Consider the following 17412-nt stretch of genomic DNA (forward strand, 5'->3'; position numbering starts at 1 on the left):
GAGAGCAGTGCCTAGGGGTACTCTTTATTCCATGCAGTGACGCAGTATGATGGTAGTGCCTCTGGATATTATTTATTCCATGCAGTGATGCAGTAGTCTATTCCTGCTTTGTGGGTTTGTTCTGTGGGTTTAGTATTGTTTGTGTTCTGGGGTAGGGTGCTACTCGCCGAAAAAGCAATTCAACACCTTGGGGGTAGCAAGTGCTATATAAATGTATACCTTTTCCCTCTTCTATCCGTCCACTACCCTTCTCAATCCAAATGACTAACACATCCACCACTCAAATTACTTTCATATTTCACTAAACTAATTTGCCACTAATCCTTTATGGATTTCGTAGTAGCATGCTACTCGCAGAAAAAGCGATGCAACGCCTCATCAGGGGTAGTAAGTGTGACATAAATCAAAATACTATACATCGGGCCTTAGCAGGGAGTATGTGTGTGAGAGGACTGTGCAGGCAGTGTGTACCGGTATCCATGTGTGAGGCAGCGAACAAGTCCAGTGTATGCAAATCAGGAAGGAGTAAGTAGACTGGAGTACAGTACATACAGATGAACCAGTGCCATCTTAAGGACTTTTGGAGACCCGGGGAAGACGTATTTTGGGATCTCCAGATCAGGAAAACCTTACAACTTCACTGCACAATGAGAGATACTTTCAGGAACAGCACAAAATGAAGAGTAACATCTGCCTGCCAAATGGCACTTCAATTAAACATTGTGGATCACTGGCGTAAACTATTCAATTTTTGTTGCAGATAAGAGGCTCAATATTCTATTTTCGTGAAGGAAGGCCTTATCACCTGGAAACCAAAATCAGCAGAGGAAACCAGCAGAGCAAGATTTTCTTTTCTTTTTCAGATATACCAGTCCAGCCTCCAAGAAGGAAGTTCTACATTTACCATGGCTACTAGTAGCTTATCTGCTTCTGCTCTGAAGCGCAAGTCTATGCAGTCTTCAATGATTGACTTCCTACCGTCACTGAAGCGCCAGCGTGTTACAGGGGAGTCTTGTCCAGTGCACCCAACTAGTGATGAAGCTAGTAAAACTCAGCAAGAGTCTGACAAGGACAGTCCACCATTAGAAAAACTTCAACGTGTGCCAGAGAAAGAAACTGTCAAACTCCCTGACTGCTGGAACACTAAACAGTGGTATTACTTTCAGGAGGAATATAAATGGTTGTATCTTAAGTCAGGCAATATTGGATGTTCTTCCTGTAAACGGGCTAAATCAACAGGTCTTTCAGTGCACAATAACACCCAAGGCATGCACGTAAGTAAAGTGTGGGCATATGGCGAGGTTGGTCCTTCCGGTGACGGAAAAGCTTTCAGGCAGAAACAGCTCAGGAAGAAGATTATGGAGCATAAGGTGAGCGCTGGTCACTTGGCAGCTGAGGACATTCTTACAGCTCAGCAGAAAAATACATTGGTGGTGGCAGTACACAAATGTAATGCAAAACATATGGAGAGCACATGCAGGGTATTTGACACTGCCTACTACTTGGCAAAAAAGAGATCGCCCTTTCACTGACTACCCTGATCTAATTCTCCTTCAGGCAAAGAATGGCAGCGCAATGGGACGTGTTTTGCACAGCAATGTGACTGCAACTGAAATAATAAAACACATTGCACTGGAAATGCAACAAAGATTGGTCTGTTATATCAGACAACACAAACCAAAGATCACAGTATTAATTGATGAGAGCACTTCTATTAGCAATGCTTCTACCTTGATTATCTACCTCCGTGGCATTTTTGGAAATGAAAGTACCCCAGTGACCATCTAATTCGGCCTCCTGGAGCTGGCAGAAACTAATGCTATTGGCGTAAAGACCGCTGTCCTAAGCTACTTTGAAAAAGTTGGACTCACAAAATGTCTGCTTCATGATATCTTGATTGCGGTATGTACTGATGGAGCAGCAGTTATGTTTGGTAAAAAAGGAGGAGTAGTCGCATTGTTGAAATCAGAATTTCCAAATCTTGTACTGACATGGCACTGTTTGGCTCACAGACTAGAACTTGCTGTGGCAGATACAGTTGATGAGGTTGCAGGGGTCAATCACTTCAAGATTTTCATGGACTCATTGTATGCCACATACAGCATGTCGCCAAAAAACCAGAGAGAGCTAAATTTGGCCGCCAGCGAGCTATGTGTACAGCTTCAGAAGATAGGGAAAATGCTTGATACTAGATGGGTAGCATCCAGTTACAGATCTGTGAAAGCTGTTTGGAACTGCTTCCCTGCCTTGTGCAAACATTTTGAGAATGCTTCTAAAGACCCATCCAGACCCATAAGAGACCGGAGTAAGTATGAAGGTCTCTTGAAGAAGCTTATATCCTATTCTTTTATCAGAGATTTGGGGGTAATGTGTGATGCACTTCAAGAGCTTAAAGACTTATCACTCTCCTTACAGAGGAGGGATATTACAATTGTTAATGCCCACAGACTTTTGGTTAGTCAAGTACGCATATTTATAGCAATGAAGGACTCCCCAGGGGAGTTTGCTTCTGCAGCTCAGAGAGCAGTGGACGAGGGCAAATTCAAGAATGTTCCTCTTTCCCATGGTAGAAGTAACTCTGTTGCCCTTAATCAAAATCAGTTTTACCAAAGTCTGTCTGTAAATATAAATAAACGATGTGCCCCGGATTCTGAGAAAGAACTTATAGCCAGCTTCAGTGTGCTAGATGCAGGCAACTTGCCTTCTGGTGATGAATGCATTCTTTATGGGGAAACAGATATCCAGAAACTGTGTTCAGAGTTTCAGCTGCCAGCAAGAGATACTATCCCAGCTTTTAGACTTTTCAAAGATTTTGGTGGAAAGAAAACCCCTGAAGCATTAAAAAAAGTTAGTAGTTTGCATGGAAACCCTGCCAGCAAGTAATGCGGATTGCGAGAGAGGTTTCAGCGCAAAGAGCTTATGTGCTTGTCCAACAAGGGCCTCTCTTCTTGTAGAGACCATTTATTCATGCCTATGGGCAAAACTCAATGGTCCTCCATTTGGAAAATTTGATGCAAAGCTGTATGTAAAGAGTTGGCTTGCAAAAGGTAGAAGGTCCACTGAAGAAAATTGTTGTGAGAAACCCCAGCAAAATAAACACACTGAATATCTTCAAGGGTTTTAGGGAATCCTGCAATAGATTTCTAAGTAATATAAATCATTTTTACATGTTTTTTTAAATAGTTTGGTATTTTTATGGCTTATACTTAATAAATATACTTTTTTGCCTATTTTATTATCCTTTGCTGGATGCAACTTCATGATTTTCTTAAGCACACAATGCTAGTTATCTTGATTTAGACCACGCCCCTACTCAGATAGACCACGCCCCTACTCAGATAGGCCACACCCCTTTAAGAGATTTGCCACGCCCCTTTTAGAGCACCCCCAGTTTTTTTTCCCACTTAAAGCCCTGATCCCATCCCAATGCATACTCACCTCGCCCCCATTGCGTGAAGCATCACAGTTCCTATACTGTTTTTAGCGCACTTCGACCGCTGGGCAAAACCAACCTAAGAACATTGATGAGGATTGGGGACAAACACTGGGGTATTTTGAACGAGTGTGTGGTATAGTTTCAGTAAATTGCAGTCTCTGTCTTTTGGATATTGTTTGTGGGAGGTATATTATATCTATGTTTGAATGCTCACATGTGTTATGCATACATCTTTAAAAACAGGGAACGGATCAGTTACTAATTGGAAAGGTTTAAAGAAACACAAAATGGCGCGCCCACATTGGCAAGTTCTAAATAGCACCGCCAGCCAGCCATTTATCTACAAAAATATGAAAATTGCCTTTCAAAGCCGGCGTCCACGTCAGTGCAGGCAGTCGGTACAAATACAACACTTCACTGTGCAATTCATTTGTACCTCGAATTAAACACCAACAAAAAATCACAATTTGGAGCTGCAGGTTCATAGGCGGCCCCTTTCTGAATAGAGTCACGCATTGGCATATAAACATTGAATTTTATACAAAGCAGTCACATGTTAACTAATTACATTAATTATGTTTTGGGTTTAAGTACATTTCTCAACTATTTCTGTTCAAGTAGGTGTTATTGCAATTTAGCAGTGGAGACATGTGCATCGGTTGGATTAAGATAAAATATAATGACCCAAGTGCATGGGCTTACATCAATTCCACTCTGTCACCTACCTCCCGGATCCATAGGGGCACGTGGCAGGGGAGCAAATTGTTATTTATGCTTTTTGCTCTATATATTGAGCCGTTTGCTGTGGCTAAATAGATTTCTGTAGCCCCTTGTAGGGACTGCTCTCTTTAGTGATGATATCTAGCCAGGGCATGTTTTAGGGCATGTGCGAGTAGTGCAGCTGCACTGGGCACTGACCTGGAGGGGTGGGGGGACGCTGTGTTTAGCAATAACTTACGATTTAAAAGAACCTGCTGCAGAGATCCTTGTGGGTCCAGATTTCAGGCATCAATAAAAATGTCAAGATAACTCTTGTGATTAATGTTACTGCTAGATAGAGAGAGCTCAGAATTGTGTATAGTGGCAGTTTCGACTCGCCATAAAGTAGCACAGAGGGTTAATATGCCTGCTGCAAAGAACAGATCTGTGGATAGCTGAGTGGATTAGTAAAGCCAGCCTGTACTGGCGCCTTAAAACGGATTAAATGTATGTGAAAGAAGGACCGTGAAGATAAGAGGGGTACTTTTGCCGAGTGGTAGTGAGGGAATCCAAGGAGGAGGTCATAGGGAATGGGGGGGGAGACGAAAAAGATTGCCAAACAGACACCACCAGTGCTAAAGTCAGCCCCGTATATTGCAGCTTTTACCAAACAGGCTCAAACTTCAGTGAATGCTATTGTGAGCGTGGTGGGAGAATGTGGCCACTAGACGTACTATAAGTGAAATGTAACCAAACCTGCGTGCTGAAACTCGACTAAGGTAGCCCTGATCGGGATTTGGCAGTGGGGTATCTGGATGTACGGAAGGAAGGGGTATGTCTATTCCAACCTTCCCCTTCATTGCTAGTCTTGTATGGGCTCACCACAAAATGTTCTGAGGAAGCGGTGCTTCTCGGGGGTGCGTGTGGGGGGGGTACCTATATTTAATACATTTTGTGGAAGAAACATTTTAACAGAGTAGGTTTTAATGTGCTAATTCATGCAAACACCATGTCTGCATGCCTGTGTTACCATCCATTACCATTTTAACGTCAGACTTGTGGGCTTTGACAATGTTTGTTTAGCTTTCAGAAGCAGGGTTGTGTGTCCTAAAATATGTGTGCGTGTGCTTGTGTGTGTGTACGTGTGTGTTTGTGCAAACATATATGTACATATGTACAAACATTAAACGATTACTCAAGAAAACATTAAAAAGGCTAAATGCAGTGAAAAACAAAAACAAAATGGCTTGCTTCCTGAATACAAAGCGTGTATGAAATAAAGAATAAATGCTGTAACCTGTGTTGATTCGATACATAGTCCCTCGTGCGCTGCAATGTAAGCATTCCACAAGAGATGGAACAATACATCAAACAGCCAGTTACATGAACTGAGAGAAACCTTTCCTTAGGGTAGAGCCAACGTTCACTCTGTGCATAATTTAAATAACTAGCAACAATAAAGTCATGCAGACAGCCGTGCTGTCTAGTCAGGCATAAAAGGGAATACCTTATGGTGTCGGAGGGCTTATGCTATACATGGTGAGACATAACCAGGGGCCCTAAACTCCAATAGTGCACACACTTATGCGGTTGCAGTACAATGACAGTGGTGTGCATTGCAACCACTACATTTCCGAATTGTTGAGGACACAAGGGACACAATGCCTTAGGCAGTTTTAGAACAAGGATGTTGATACTTATGAAATTTTGGGGGAGGTGATTAACCTGAGAAAAACTATTTTTAAGTATTTATCAGTAAGGAATTTATTATGTAGCAATGGAAAAATGTGATGCCTCATAGGTATATATAGCAGTGTGGAGTGTCTTTCATATGAAGGGCACTGATTGCAAGTCGGGCAAAGATGAATTGTTGTGTAATTGTTTTCTGACTGATCATGACTGGTACTGTTTTCTAGCTAAAGGTCGAGAATCTCTGACGCCTGCCAGAAATTGTGGCCAAATAAATTGCATAATACTTTACCTGCAAAAGCAGCCAAAAATCGACCACCGACCACTGGAAATATTTTTCTCTGGTAACAGGAAGCATGCAATTCTCCCGAGAATCTAAACTATTCTTCCTTTACCTTCCCTATCCTCCCAGTTCCTCTCCCTCCACCCCCAACCCCACCCCTCTGGAAAGACATTGATTATTTTTTATACCTGCTCAAGGCAGGTGATCAATGGGAATGTAAAATCCCTCGAATCCATACTAATATAATAAAGAGAGAGCCCAAACCTTTGAGGCGGGTAATCTCAGGAACCACAGCACCAATCACAACACCCAATACAGCGTTGGAAAGGGCAGTTGCAGCAGAAGGACATAGGCTATGCAGACGCCCACCATGTACATTTAAAAGGTAAAAGAACCGTGCCAGCAAAGTAGTCCCTTGTGGGCGTGTCTGCGTTGTGCTGTGGGCGTGTGCTGTGGGCGTGACAAACGCTGGGGGCGTGTGGTACGTTCCGCCCTTCATGCCATGTCTCATATTGTGTGCTAATCCCACCCTGCTCCCTTTAAATACCCCTGCACCCCATAATCATAACCCACCCTTACTCCTTAAAATACCCCAACACCGTTAAACACTAACCCATCTTAACCCTATAAATATACCCTGTACCCCAAAACCCAAACCTATCCCTAAACCCTAAAAATACCCCTGTACCCCAAAACCCAAACCTAGCCCTGAACCTTATAAATAGCCCTGTACCTCAAAACCCAAACCTACCCCTGAACCCTAAAAATACACCTGTACCCCAAAACCCAAACCTAGCTATGAACCCTTAAAATACCCCTGTACCCCAAAACCCAAACCTACCCCAGAACCTTAAAAATACCCCTGTATCCCAAAACCCAAACCTAGCCCTAATAACCCTGTACCCCAAAACCCAAACCTACCCCTGAACCCTAAAATACCCCTGTACCTCAAAAACCCAAACCTAGCCCTGAACCTTAATACCCCTGTACCCCAAAACCCAAACCTAGCCCTGAACCCTTAAAATACCCCTGTACCCCAACACCCAAACCTACCCCTGAACCCTAAAAATACCCCTATACCCCAAAACGCAAACCTAGCCCTGAACCCTAAAAATACCCCTGTACCCCAAAACCCATACCTATCCCTAAACCCTAAAACTACCCCTGTACCCCATAAGCCAAAACTATATCTGAACCCTTAAAATACCCAAACACCCCAAAACATATACCTCAGTACCCCAAAACATATACCCCTATACCCATACTTACCTTATCCAAACATTAAAGAAAAAACATGCTTTTACCATTCATGCATTTACAACGAATTTCGTTGTAAATGTATGCGTGGTAAAAGCATATGAAATGTAATGCCATGCGTTATAATCGCATTGCGGAGTCATGGTACTTTCGTAATGAAAGTATGCGGAGAGATGGTATGCGGAAAGAAAGTTGCGGAATAATGGGTGTTTACCCTCCCCCGGTAAGTACATTGGTGGCACGGCGGCCCACATCTCCAGCAACATATTCATATTTTTTCACCACCCATTTGAAAAATGCACAGGTCTCTCTCATTGATGGCAAGCACCGACATACACTTTTAGACACACCTCCCGCCACAAGTTCTAGAATTGCGAACTTTAGAGCTGGGGAGCTACGTTCGAATCTCGGCATCAGCTCAACATCCTGTGATTCCAGGCAAATCACTTTGTCTACTCGTGCCTACCACAAATGAATGTGTTCTTCTGTAATGTAAATTGTGCTCATGCCATGTTGTCGAGTTCGCGCTATATAATATTGCAAGGAAAAATAAAGTAGGGAAACTCGAGTTCACACACTACTGAACGCGCACTCTTAAGTGCATCAGCAGGGCACTGTGAATCAGAGCGTTTCACAGGCCTGTCACAGATAAGAAATGCTATCAAAACGAAATCCTACAAAACAATATACTACTGGCCGGCAGCAATTCATACCCGGACAACGTCGGAACGGGCTGCTAGTTATGAATAAAGTGGGGAATTCTGTCTAGTAATTTTGTGCCTACACAGTTATTACCCTTTACGAGGGATCTAAATTGCATTAGAATATTGAAATGTTAGCAGCTCCATTGAAGACAGTGAAGTGGCTCAAGTATAATAATGACTGGTATAAACCTTTTGCTCCACCTTTCTAATGTTTGTCTTTATGTTTTTCCCTTTTTAATGTGGAGCATTCTGCACTAAGTGGGTAGGAGGTTCCAGTTGCCTTATATCCCTTCTGCTACAGGGCTATACTGTGTGTTAAAGTCCATCTCCCTTGATATAGCCCCACATCTGTGGATCAGGCCTATAACACAGGTGCAGGTGCTTTAACAGCCAGTATAGCCCTTGGCACCTGGGTATAAGACAAGACAGCCCACCCACTCTCTCTTCAAGGCTGCTCATCATTCAGTTAGGCAGATTTATGATGAGATATCAGGTTGGAATTAACCATTCCCTACCATATCTCCCCATCAAATTCCAACCAATATAAGCTAATTTCCCCAGAACAGAGATCACCACGCATACACTGAATTATCAGACCCGCAATTCTGGTGATAGTTACACTCAGATTTACCACCTGCTCTGAGTAGGTAAGAAATGTAAGCAGGAGTACAATGAGGATTGCAGTTCAGAGAAAGGGGTTGGGGAGTGCATCAGGAACAATCTAGGCCCCTGCAGTGCTGAAGGGAGCGTGCATGCTGCTCCCATTGAGTTGCAGTTCGTCAGGTGGAGACCATATTGTACCTCTACCTGCAGTACTACCAGGATGTCCCTGTAGTTTACCAGGTGATGATCCACACCCAGTAAAACTAGGCCCAGTGTTCACACCCAATAATCTCACAGTCTGGTGGAGTGGTATTTCCCCTGGGGATATTGCTCAACTAGACTCATAATCAGGACTATAGTTTGTTACACAGAACCAGATTGTGGGGATACCTATACCAGAGATAAGTTTGGGAAGGACTTTAAAAAAATGAATAAGGGGTATACTCATCTTTGCTTTACTTCCAGTAGAATAGGACCTCGATTACATACAACACCCTCCTTCTTTTTTTCTGAATGGATATCAGGAATGCTGAAAATAAATGTATCAGATGCATATATTTTCTAGAGAGGAACATGTTTTGACAAGAGTAGTGAGATCTATATGTGAGTATTGCGCCTTTCTGAGTTAGGGAAGTTACAAAATGCATTGTATGGCTTTTATCTAAAGGAGTGCACTTTTTGGGATAAGAGTATTAAAATGGAATATGTTGATCCTAAACAATTTGGCTTGTAGTCACTCAGGTATCAATGTAGCACCATAATCAGAAATAATGGGTGATTAGGAGTTGTCAATCTCAACTGGAGATATTCTGGATGCTCTTTTTGAACTGGAAAACCCTTCAGCATCAGAGGCTTGATATAGATAGTGCCTAATATTATCAATTTTTCAGTTTTGAAACTCTGGCTCTTCACTGAGACATTCCACACTTCCATACATACATTGCTAGCAATCAAACGGGCTGGATTACTACATAGGTCATTTATGCAACAGTTGACTGTCAATTCCCTCTAACAACATGACTGAGCAAGGGTACAGAGAAGTATTTTGGATGGTGTGTCAAATATAGAGCTACATGCAAAAGAGTACTGATTGAAATGAACTGTTACTACTGCTTTTTTTTTAACTTACCCTGATCTGAGAGTATGTGATATTTTTTTTAATTGTAATTGCTGCTATTTGGAATATGATGGTTTTATCTAATTTTATTCAACTGTTTTTATATTGTATTATGATGTTTTTTATCTCTGTAAATGATCAATTTCTTTTTTGATCGAATAAATTTACTTACTAGTGCTACATACCTCGTTAGGACCTTGTATGTTTCCTGGCCCAAATTGTGAGTGGTAATATTCTACAGGAGCATTAACTCTCGGTGGAATTCAGCCACTTACCATTGCGAGGAAAATGCTGTATTATATGGTGTGGGTGAGTGACCTCACCATGTAATACACTCACAATACCATCTAGGGTCCAGTCAGTCTCACTTGTAAAACATTTAACTCAACCCTGGGAAGGTGTGGCTCTTTGAGTGGTCTGGCTTAGACAAAGGAACAAGTGTAAAGCATTATTAGGTACCAAAAAACATATAAAGGCAGTCACACAACACACAAGAAATCTAAAACCAATTTGACACCAAAACAAACAAAATCCACCAGAGGATTCCAGAGATGTAAATAGATTATTAAGTAAATTGTAAATCACTGCAAAATTCCAACAAGCATTGGAAAGCAACAAGTTTGGAAACTGTGGGAAACGTTTTCAAAGTTGTGTTCGGCTACCCAAGCACACGTTAGGTGACCACCTCTGATGGAGGAAGGCCGGGGAAGGGGGCAACAAGGAATAATGGGACAATTATCTTGTTACCAAAGCAGTCTCAAGTCTATTTCCAATGTTTATGGGTGAATCGTCATATATTTTAGCAGAGTGGTCCTGATGCAGGACATACAGGATACTGAAAATTCTGGAGCTATCCTCGGTCCACGCTCCAGGTAGGACATCTTTGGCCACATCTGTTCTAAGCCCTCATTGGTCCGGCAAAAGTTGAGCTGCCACTGAACTACATGTGTTCAGTCACAGAAAACAACAGTGGTTCTGTTGGTTAAAGCTAGTGTCTGTCTTGGGCACCCACACTTCACTCTGACGACTACCCCAAGTCCAGCAGACTCTGTGCAACTTTTGAGAATCAAGACTCGGTAATCAGGGCTGTTGTTCGGTGGTCTGAGGCGAACAAGCAACTGTGCCCACAGACTGGCCAGAACTGGCTACTTCAGCTTGTATGGCCCTGGTGCTGAAACAGGAAGTCTGATAACTGACTCTCAGAGTTCACCTTTTTTGTCTGGGATGTCTGAGGGAGACTATTCCATGAGCCAGGGACCATAGGCACAGTTCTCTCTGCTAGCCCAAGGATCAGCAGGTGCTGTCCGGCGGTTGGTACAGCCTTTTTTTGCTAGGTCCAGGTAACTGAGCAGCAGGGCAGTCCTTCTTCGTTCATCTCCTCAGTCTAGATGTGATTTAAGGTTTGGGTGCCAGTGGTGTCATATGTATGCCCAGAAAGAGCCATCGGGGAGGTCTGGCAGGTTTTTTCTCACCTGATGTTGTTTTCCTGCAAACTGTGGCATCTAGCTATCCCAGAATGCCTTATTCTGCCCACTCCAAAATGGCCGCACCCTCTATTGGTTTGTGGAACTTGGTAGCACATCCTAAAGGTGTGGCTACCTGAGGGCTACATTTACACAGAAAAAAATGGTTTGACAACTGGTCTCTCCTCCCTGTCCCCGACACTAACCTAACCATCTACCTGAACAAAAGAGCAGCCCTTCTTGTGTGTGTCTACCATTTGCTCTTCAAATGAGGCTTTTTTAATTGGAGCTTGCCTTTAGGCCTTACATTCCATGTGGCTTCCTGCCAGGGAGAGGTGACACCTCTTCCAAGGGCAGCCCTTCCTTGTTCCCTCTCATGGGAGTTGTTCACACTTCTCACCAGGAGGACAAAAGGCAGTCTTGTGGCCAGCATCAGCAAATGTTCACTGGAGAAAACCGTGGCAACTTTCTAAAAGCTGCTTATACTTAAAAGTTACAGCACATTTGAGTTGAACATGAAGCCTGGCTTAATGCAACATTTAACTTGATACCGTTAAGTACCAACTTTAGTAGTTCTAGTCAGAAATTAGCACAGCTGAGTTGTCAGCATGTAATCCTGTACTTGTGAAAGGGGCTACTAGCCTTTCCACAGTAAAAGCGACAATTTAGGGGTTCTGCTATTAGGACACATAAAAAAACATGTCCCACTTTTTAATATACAGCACCCTGCCTTAGGACTCTATAGGCCTGCTGCAGGAGTGACTTATATATATTGAAAAGGGATGCTGGAATTTGCCAAAAGTTCAAATGGTAAAGTTGAGTTAGTAGTTTAAAACTGTTCTGCCAGTCTGTAGTGACAGGCTGAGAGACATGCTTTACTTTGTCACAGTTAGGTTGACATGAGAAGTGCTGCAGCTCTGAGAGGAACAGTTTAACTCACGTTCCCTGAGTACCCCTGGTACCACGTACCAGGGGCTTACAAGTAAGCTAACATATGCCAATTGGATGTAGCCAATCAAACATACACTTTTATGGGTCAAAAGCACTAGCACTAAGGTCTGATTAGCAGGCCTCACTGCACTCTCAGATTCGAAACACCTTCAGCACCAGTCCAAACCTTTGGGGGTGATCATGCAAAAAGAGTTGTTTCCTTATAACCATTATGATTGAGTAGGTGTCTCCAGGTCTGGTATTTCCAGGTTTGCAAACATCTGCCCCTTTAATGCCAGATTCAGAGATATTGAGTTTAAAGTGAGGTCGGTGGTATAGGTGATAGGTTGTAGACCCTTCAGGTTTTTTCACTTAGAGTTTTACATGTGGATTTCAGTATTAGTAACGGTGCTGTAGGGTTGAGGAGAACTACCCGCCTCCCCAAATTTCCGTGGTAAACCAACAGAACAAAACAACACTATACCCCAGCACACGCAAATTCAAAGACAGTCTTTTCAGAAATTTGTTAACACGTGTTTCGTCGCCTCTTGTAAGTTAGTACATGCGACTTGTTCATGGCTGTGCGTTTTCGCAGTAATGTATTTTTTCAAGTGGAGATAATTCAAGGCCACAAGATCTCCAGTGGTGTGAAGCGAGATTCCAAAATTCCAATCCCAAATTAATATGTAAGTATCTATGCTGTTCAGCCGCTTACCGGTCTCCCGAGTCTGTTCAGATTGAGCCTGGCACCTTCACGTACACTTGCCTCACGCCGGTCCACTCGCCACATGAAAAAATACATAACAGCGAAAACGCACAGCCGTGAACAAGTCGCATGTACTAACTTACAAGAGGCGACGAAACACATGTTGGCATGGGGCTTTGGGCAAATGTGAAAATCTGTCAACAGGAAGACTGATTAAAAGAAGAAAAAGTTGACAAAATTGACTTGTTGTGTGTTTTAACACATTTCTGAAAAGACTGTCTTTGAATTTGCATGTGCTGGGGTATACTGCTGTTCAGAGATATTGGACAAGGTTTTACCAGTTGCAGATGCACAGCAGGCTAAACTACTGCAGGGGAAGAGGGCAGGACCACAGGCAGCTGTTCTATGACCACTGCTCTACCACGGGGGTTATATAATGCCTCCTCCAGCCAAGCCCAAGCACACCTCCGCCCCTTCTATCCTTGACCTCTGAAGTAGGATAGCCCAGGCCAATAGCAGTGCCAAGGGATGACGGATTCCCGGCAGCCCCAGAGCAAACTTCGGGGGGGGGAGGAATAAGCTATCCTCCTGTATTGTGTGTCCCCTACCCCTACCCTAAATCCCCAACCTCCACCTCACAACCACAACTGACACTCATGCTAATATTTCTCACTTCTCTGAGCAGACCAGGCAGAAAATATCAGAAAATTAATCAGTGGAATTGAAGAAAAACACATCAAAAACGACTTAGGGGCTTGGGCCAGGTGTACGACCTGCCAATTTGCGAGTCGCAAATTGTGTCGCATTTGTGACTCGCAAAATGGGATGCACAACAGTGTCTGAGAGACCGTTTGCAATTCCCAATGAGGTTGCAAATTGCCTGCCTCGTGCATATTAATGAGGCAAGCGCAATTTGCGACCCCATTGGGAGTGGCTGACACTCTCAGGGATTGTGGCCTGCTGGGGTAAGTAGACCACTGTGTCTGGGACTGCTTATAAATAGAGCAGTTTTTTTTAAATGCAGCCTGTTGTCCTAAAAGGAAAATGGGATGCATTTAAAAAATAAAAATGAAACATTTCAGTTTCCTTTTTTAAGGACAGGCAGTGGCCCCTGGGACCACTGCCTGCCTTAAAAATATTTTGAGAGCCACTCACAAAGGGGAATGGGTCCCTAGGGGACCCCTTCTTGTTTGCTGGTGGTTTACCACCCTTCTGTTAAGGGTGGTAAACTGCCACTGTTTGTGGTTGCAAAACATACTTAGCTTAAGGAGTCGCTACTAGGAAGGGTCTAAAACCCATTTGCACCCGCAAAAACCTTAGTACATCTGGCTCTTAGGGCCTTGTTTAAATCTTGGCAGGTGGAATACTCTGTCACAAACGTTACAGATATCCTGTCTGCCGTATTATGATCACCATAGGATATAATGGGATCGTAATATGGCGGGCGGGATATCCGTCACATTTGGGACTGAGTATTCCCCTCTGCTAAGACCTAAATCAGGCCCTTAGTATTTCTGAAACATGTAGTCATTCTCCAGTTGGATAAAACAACTTATAATTGCTAGAATTTGGTGTGGGATACTGACTGGAATAATCTCCCAGCATCCTTGCACCAAGTCCCAGTATGCGTGTGATCACCACCGTAGTCTTTCTTTTATATGCAGGATGCAAATATGTGTGCCTTGTTTCAGTGGGGGGCCCAACTAAAAGTTTGCAGATTATCAGGACCTTTCAGTATCATGAACAAAATAGGCCTGCTGTTTATTAAAGGAGAAATAGTGTATCAAAGATATTGCGGCCAGTAGATCCTGTATCATGAATAGCGTAAGGTTGGGGATTGCAAACATCACACTATATCTTGCAAAGACCTGTCTGCTGGAGTCAATTTCAATTTTCAATTTCAAAAAAGCTTTATTCGATTATTAAAAACAATCACAAAAGCATACAATGTAAAACACATTATAAGGACATTACAGTGAGAACAATAACTCAGCAATAAAAGAGTTTAAAAGTATTAAAAGACCAGACTTTTCCTATGCGAAATGGCTTTAAGTAAAAAGGTAGCGGTAGAAAAACAGATATCAGCAGAATCTAGTGCAAATAACAATTTCATGGCTTGGGCTGTAGAATACACAGAGAATTTTAAAAACATGGGTCTGAGGTAAAAACGGCGAAGGTGCATATAAAATGGACAAATAAGCATAAAGTGCAGAGTGCTTTGCCTAGACTGGCCATCACAAGGGCAAGGGTAATGGCTATGTCGTTTCATCTCTGGGAAGGCCACTAGAATATGTGCAATACCAAGTCTAAATCTCGAGAGGACGAACTGATGAGATTGCTTGGTTACAAATTTTAAATACATAGGCATACCCTTTTCTTCCGGTTTGTTAGAGTGATAAAATGCATGAGTAGGCATGGAAATACACTTCGCTCTGCATAAAACACATTTAGTCCCAATGAAAACATCTTTGAGTTCCTTTTTTGATATAGAAACGGCACAATATGGGTCATTGACGATGTCAAAGTTAAAAACACCACTAAAGGAAGAAGAAACATAACTTAGCCAGGGGATCTTATGGGCTTTATCCAGCTTCAGGTAATCTAAGATAATATGCCTGGTAAAGTCAGTTTCTTCTTTAGCCCAGATTGACCTCCATACCATTAAAGGTCTCAGTTCCATCAAATCTGTCAAATAATTCAGGCACACCTCGCTATGGCACAATACCGTGGATGCCGAGGGAGGTAAACAAAGCAGCCTTCTAAGGAACCCATTCTCAGTGACTTGCAGTACCCTATGCTGGCAGTAGCCCCAAATACCAGAGCCATACAGAGCAATAGATACACACCTATGCCTGTATATATCTACCATATCTGGTATGCGGCGACTCCCTAGTTTAGCTGCAAATTGAAAAATTCCAGAGGAACTTTTCGCCATTCTACCATTGACATTCAAAATCTCTTGCGCCCAAGTCCCTTTGTCATTAAAAGTGACTCCAAGGTAGCAGAATCTGTCCACAACCTCGATTCTATGATTATTAAAATGGAACGGCATGGCAGATTTCATCCGTTTACCACAAGCATTAATAAAAGTCTTGGAGTTATTAACTTTCAGTTTTCTCACGTTAATAAAATTATAAAAAGTATTCATGAGTTTCTGGAGCCCATTTGGAGTGCGCGAGAGCAGCACCGTGTCATCAGCATAGAGCAGGACTGGTACCGGGTGGCCACCAACCTGGGGGGAGTCTGCCTGTACATTCTTCAGTTCCAGCTCTATGGAATTAATGAAGAGGGAAAATAACAGGGGGGCCAGTACACAGCCCTGCCTTATGCCTGATTTAACCTTAATTTTCTCTGTACATTCACCTAACCTGCCATAACGTATCTGGGCTGATAACTTATTGTAGAGTCGTGCCAGGAAGTGAATGATTGCTGGGGGGGCACCCATACCCAACAATGTGGAACATAACAAGTTATGATCCACAAGGTCAAAGGCACTTGAAAGATCAGCGAAGCAGAGAAATAAAGAACCCTGCTTCGCTCTCGTGTACTTTCCAATGAGGAGGTCAAGGTTGATGCACTGCTCAGTTGTCCCCAATCCTTTCCGAAAGCCATATTGGGATTCAGCCAGGATTTTATTATCCTCTACCCATTCCTCCAGCCTCATCAGGAGAACCCTACTCATAATCTTCAGGGAGGAATCAAGAAGGGAGATAGGGCGGTAGTTCTTGGCCTCACCTCTATCTCCCTTCTTGTAGATGGGTAAAATTATAGATTCACTCCAAGTAGGGGGTGTATTCTCCAGAACTGACGCGTTGAACACCTGTGTCAGAAGTGGGCTCCAGAGAGTCGGATTAGATTTATACAGGTCAACAGGGACCCCGTCGGGTCCTGGTGCCTTGCCCCCTTTACTCCGGCTTATAGAAATAACCACCTCTGATAAGGTAATATCCAGGGGTTACCTCGTTTCAGACATTAGAGTAGGAGAGCCAACAAAGTACTCCCTAAGCGGGTTAAATATTCCTGAGAAGTGGGCAACCCAATTTGCTTCGCTGACCTGCGCTGACAGTACGGGAAACTCATCATTGGCAAGAAAGGGGCTATTAACCGTAGACCAAAAAAGCCTGCTGTCCCGTAATACTGATGCTTTGTTCAAGGCATCCCAAGCCAATTCCCTAAGCTCATGCTTCCTACGTACAAGATTTTTTTTGTAGGTATGTCTAAGTGATTTAATAGCCTCCCTATCTCTGGGAGATTTAGTTAAGGCCTGCTTAAGTTCCCGCAGGGAATTGGTACACATGCTATCAAACCAACCCACATTATACTTCCTAATTCGGGCTTTAGTAATAGTAAGACATCTTTTTATAACGATGCCAAGTGCCACAAAATTAGTTGTAATGCTCCCATAAAAGGCCTCCGATTCTAGACAATTATAAATTTCAGCGAGCCCAGCTTTTAGAATTTTGGCTTGCAACTTTTCAGAGTTGTCCAGGCTCCACTTTATACGGATACCATTCTGTCTACAGGG

The 17412-nt window shown here is 43.0% G+C and overlaps 1 protein-coding gene and 1 pseudogene across 2 annotated transcripts in view; both read left to right on the forward strand.

Annotated features, from left to right (window-relative positions):
* LOC147691989 (cytochrome P450 2G1-like) overlaps positions 1 to 17412 on the forward strand; it is an 833534-nt gene that overhangs the window by 143350 nt on the left and 672772 nt on the right. The gene's annotated exons all lie outside the window — the stretch shown is intronic.
* Positions 906 to 3124, forward strand: LOC147691990 (E3 SUMO-protein ligase KIAA1586-like; annotated as a pseudogene).

This window comes from Lissotriton vulgaris, chromosome 9 (assembly GCF_964263255.1).
Source record: "Lissotriton vulgaris chromosome 9, aLisVul1.2, whole genome shotgun sequence".
Lineage (NCBI taxonomy): Eukaryota > Metazoa > Chordata > Amphibia > Caudata > Salamandridae > Lissotriton > Lissotriton vulgaris.